A 5,708-nucleotide genomic window follows, 5' to 3' on the forward strand; every position below is an offset into this window, starting at 1 on the left:
CATCAACGATGAGAAGCTCAGAAAAGTACAGTTAAGGTCCAGCGAAGCTGGCGACAGTCATTAAAAATGAAAGCCTCTTAGGGCGCCTGGGTGGCTCAGTTGGTTAAGCGTCTGACTTCAGGTCATGATCTAACACTCTGTGAGTTCGAGCCCCACATCGGGCTCTGTCCTGACAGCTCAGAGCCTGGAGCCTGCTTCAGATTCTGTGTCTCCCTCTCTGCCCCTCCCCTGCTCATGCTCTGTCTCAAAAATAAATAAAAACATTAAAAAAATGTTTTTAAATGAAAGCCTCATCTTTAAGAACAAAATGTATATCATAGTAATAAAAATAGAAGTTATCAACATAACATACATTAGAGTATCAAAATGATCAAAAGCAAATTTGATTGGAATTTCTCTTCTATGTATATAAACAATGTATATAAACAATTTTTTTTGAAAATTCTGAGAATAAACCAATGTGCAAGAAATGGAAACTATAAAACTGCATACAATTAATAAAGTGTCAGTGTAGTAACACAGGGTTTTAGAGATGAAGTTCTCCCGTCAGACAGAACCCCATTATCTAACCTGTTGACAACATCTGCAGTTGTGTTTTAACACCTCCAGACTTCACTTAACGTAGGCCAGTCGTGATTCAATCTCATTTGCTAAGGGGATGTATAAATAGCTGCTTTAGTTGTCCTGGGAATTACATATGTACTTGAGTATAAAAGAACTTCCCCCTACCACAGAAGAAGGAATCAGTCTGTTAAACCAGATCCCAAGAAGGCTTCAGGGCGGGACACACAGGTGCACCCAGGTCTCTCCCTCACCCTTATGGGGACTTGATGTTGAGATGAAACATTTTAGAAGCAATGTAGCTGCTGAGACTTTGTGAAGGGCAGGTTGACACCTGCCAAGAATTTCATAAAGAATATTAATTAATTGGCTCAGTTCTCCAGGAGAGAGGCTCCCAGGCCTGCATGATGCTAACAGGGTGTGACTTCATAAGCAAACCTGTTCTACCAGCTCTAGATAGACAGTAGATTCTTTTAGTTTAAGACTTTCATTCCTGACAAAATCGCAAATCCCTCCAAGAGCACTTTGAGCCAACACTGGGCATTTACTGTTCACAGCAGAGAGAGACACAAGCTAATTCAAACAAAAGAATGCAGAGGTGGGGGAGGGGAGGAACAATGGGGCACATTTTTCATATGCCACAATTGCCTAGGACTTAGCCTTTTGGGTTTATCTTTTGTAAAACTGAGAGGGCTATGCTTTCCTTTTTTTGTCATTGGATTTGGGAGGCAGCCCATTTTACAGACTACCAACACCCCTTGACATAGACAAAAAAAAAAACCAAAACAATCTAGGAGAAACTATTCTTTAGAATAGGGCCTATGGTAGGGCCCTTGGAATGAAAAGATCCAATTGTAAACTACAGGGACCTGGCGGGTGGGTGGGTTGGTGAGGTGCGGGCTGACTTCGGATCTTAGGCTTTTTATGCCCCCAGTCTCCCAAGCTCTGTCTATGGTAAACTGTGTACAGCTTTGACTCGTCACCTATTGAATGCTGCTATGTTGCTAACATTGTGGCTTGTTTCTCCTTGACTGTGAATTTGATAGCTTGTTGAGGAATCTGTTTTCACTCTGCTGTGCTCCTTTAGGGAAATGTCCTTTGACAGCAATGCTGATGTTTGCCTCTTTGTAACTGTGAAATCTGTACCTAATCTCTGGATGGGAATATCCACTTGTCTACTGTAAATACTGGAATTACAACTAACGATGTGGGGACTAGGCTGCTTTTTCTGTATCGTGCTAGTATTACTCTGGATATTAAAGAAATTTAACCGTACACTAGTCTAATGGAAAGTGTTTAAATAAGAAAACGTGGGCAACTGCCTAGCTCAGTCGGAAGAGCATGTGACTCATGGGGTCTGGGTGGCCCAGTGGGTTAAGTGTCCAGCTTTGGTTCACGTCATGATCTCACTGTTCCTGAGTTCCAGCCACGAGTCAGGCTCTGTGCCGACAGCTCAGAACCTGGAGCCTGCTTCAGATTCTGTCTCCCTCTCTCTTCCCCTCCCCCTTTTGTGCTCTCTCTCTCTCTCTCTCTCTCTCTCACACACACACACACACACACACACACACAAAAATAAATAAACATTAAGAAAAAAAAAAGGAAGAGCATGCAACTCTTGATCTCAGAGTCATGAGTTCGAGCGCATGATGGGTGTAGAGATTACTAAAAAAATAAATATACATACATAGGAAAATGGTCTTCGTGCCTGGCTGGCTCAGTCGGTAGGGCATGTAAGCCTTGATCTCAGGGTCTTGAGTCTGAGTTCCACACTGGGTGTAAAGATTACTAAAAATAAATAGATAAAAATGAAAAGTGTTTTTTAAAAAAAGAAAGAAAATGGTCTGAAATTAGCTTGATAGATCCATCTATATGAGAGATCCTACACACATTTGCACATTCTGGTCTTTTAAGAAGGGAGGGTCTAGAGACTCTTTTTTTTTTTTTTTTCTTAAATTTTATTTATTTTTATTAAAATTTTTTTTTTAATTTGTATCCAAGTTAGCATGTAGTGCAATAATGATTTCAGGAGTAGATTCCAGTGATTCATTGTATAACACCCAGTGCTCATCCCAACAAGTGTCTTCCTTAATGCCCCTTACCCATTTAGCCCATCCCCCCACCCACAACCCCTCCAGTGACCCTCAGTTTGTTCTCTGTATTTAAGAGTCTCTTATGTTTTGTCCCCCTTCCATTTTTATATTATTTTTGCTTCCCTTCCCTTATGTTCATCTATTTTGTGTCTTAAATTCCACATATGAGTGAAATATGATGTTTGATATTTGTCTTTCTCTAATTTTGCTTAGCATTATCCCCTCTAGTTCCATCCACGTTGTTGCAAATCTTTTTTAAATTTTAAATGTTTATTTTTGAGAGGGAAAGAGAGCACGAGCACAAGTGGGGTGGGGCAGAGAGAGGAGGACAGAGGATCTGAAGCAGTAGAGAGCTCAACTGACTGAGCCACCCAGATGCCCCTGGTGACAGGTTAGAGACTCTTAAAGACAGAGAACCGAGGGCTGATGGAGGGAGGTGGGTGGCGGATGGGCTAGATGGATGATGGGTACTAAGGAGGGCACTTGTGATAAACACTGGGTGTTGTATGTAAGTAATGAATCACTGAATTCTACTCCTGAAACTAATATCGCACTGTATGTTAACTAAAATTTAAATAAAAACTTGAAAAAAAAAAGCAGGCGGGGTTGATAGACAGTGTGGATACAGGTCCTTCTTGCTACCCTTATGATTTCCCCCTTTCCTCTCAGCTACCAATGACTAAAGGAAGATGAAATATGATGACAAGATTCCTGTGACTAAAAGTCTTCCCTTTCCCTCCAGGACACGGGAGGTAGGGCAGACCCTGCAACAGAACAGAACAGCAGCATTTCCTCTGCAGCTACTCAGAGCTGGTGCCCCAGTCATTCATTTCCATTATAAATGGTTCTAATTTCCATCTCCCCCACACCATTTCACCAGGAAAGTTTGAGAATATGTGCACTCTTGCCCAATAAGGAATCCAGATTGTGAGTGGGAGGAGAAAGGGAAACATTTTTTTAAGTACCAGGGAAGGAGCCAGAAGGAACTTTAAAAGAAAAACAAAAATTTTTTTCGAAATAATTTTAAACTTAAAGAAAAGCTGCAAGAATAGTACAAAAAACTCCTTAAACTCCTTATTTTTCACCCACATTCCCCAATTGTTAACACTTTGTTACATTTGTGCTCTGTGTGTGTGTGTGTGTGTGTACACACATGTATTCTTTCCTCAACCATTTGGAGGAAGTTGCAGACATCATGTCCGTTGACTTCTAAATACTTCATTGGCGGGTGGGGCGTGGGGGGCAGGTAGCTGCTTGGGTGGCTCAGTTGGTTGAGCGTCCAACTTCAGCTCAGGTCCTGATCTCAGTTCATGGATTCGAGCCCCTCCATCAGGGTCTGTGCTGACAGCTCAGAGCCTGGAGCCTGCTTCAGATTCTGTCTCCTTCTCTCTCTGCCCCTCTCCTGCTCGTGCTCTGTCTCTCTCTCTCAAAAATAAATAAATGTTAAACAACAAACAAACAAATAAATAAATACTTCAGTGGCTATTTCTTAAGAAGAAGATTATCTTATATAACCACAACACAAATATTGAAAAATCAGGAAATTTAACATTGCTACAATATTTTTATGTAATACATAATTACATAACTGTGTAATACATTGCATACTCAAATTTTGGCTGTTGTCCAAAATAATGTTCTTTATAAGAATTTCTTTTCCAGTTCAATATTACACACTGCATTTTGTTCTCATGTCTCTTTAAACTCTTCTAATCTGGAAATGGTCCTCAGATTTCCACTGTCATTCATGACATGGTCATTTATGAGTGCATTCAATCCAATAAAAAAAAATCATCATTTCCATCGATTTGGGGTTGTCTGGTATCTCCATATTAGATTCGTTTTAATTTGTCTGCTACTTTTGATTTGGGCAAGAATATCACAAATGGATATTGTGTCCTCAGTGTATCACATCAGGAGGACATGATCTTTTATCCCATCATTGGTGATGTTAACATTGGTTACTTGGTTAAAGTGCTCCCCACTGCCTACCCACCCCAGTTTTCTTTACTATAAATGTACTATTTTTCCCTCTGCAATTAAAAATTTTTAAGGAAGAGACTGATTCTATGTAAATTTCTTATGGGTTTTCACCCAATAATGGCAGCATCTACTTATTATTCTCACCCAAATAAGTTATTTCTATAATAGCCAAATGGATGACATTCTACTATAAGGAAGACTTTTTCTATTTATTTATTTATTTGCTTACTTACTAATACTATGGACTCCTGAACTCATTTTAGTAATTGGTTAAAATCCATTACTATCATTATTTCAGTGCTCAAATTGTCATAAATGTAAGCACTGAGAGCCCCTTCCAGATGACTCCTGTGATGCTTTGACATACCCATACTTATTTTCCAGAGAGAGACAGGGAGAGAGAGCCCCAAGCAGGCTCCGTGCCATCAGCACAGAGCCCGTGTGAGGCTCCATGTCACTAACCATCAAGGGCATCTGGTGGTATGAGACTTATTCAAGTATAAGAAGATGAGGACTTTTTGGAGAAATAGACTGCCATAAGGCACACTAATGTAGACAAGTCTGGATGATGGTCAAGCCCAGTAAGCAGAGCTAGACCTTGGCTTTCTTTGCCTCATCACAAATAAACTTAAGGTTGTAGCACCTCCCCCGCACCCACATTAATTCATCAAAGGAGATGGGGACAAGACAGTTCACTGGGAGGGCAATTTACCCTGCTGGATGTGTTCTCTTTGACTTTAATGTGAATATTTAAGTGTCAGTCTTTTGCCTGTTATTACTTAATGTCTCTAGACATTAATGCCCTTATGTTCCTGCTAAGGGCAGTTCTCCAAAGTTTCACTCCCAGGCGTTGGCAATGATTTTCTACGGAGAGCTATCTTGCATAAATGTATCTGCAATGGTGTCCTCATTAAAGGAATGGGGACTCTTATCCTCAGCAAAGAGCAACTCATACTCAACCCACTTATTGCCAATATCAGTAGCTGGGAGCTTGTGCTTATTTTTTAGTAGTCCCACATATACCCAAGGATAAGTTTACAGTGCAGCCACTTTCCATTACAATCCATGAAGCTA

This window comes from Prionailurus bengalensis, chromosome B3 (assembly GCF_016509475.1).
Source record: "Prionailurus bengalensis isolate Pbe53 chromosome B3, Fcat_Pben_1.1_paternal_pri, whole genome shotgun sequence".
NCBI lineage: Eukaryota > Metazoa > Chordata > Mammalia > Carnivora > Felidae > Prionailurus > Prionailurus bengalensis.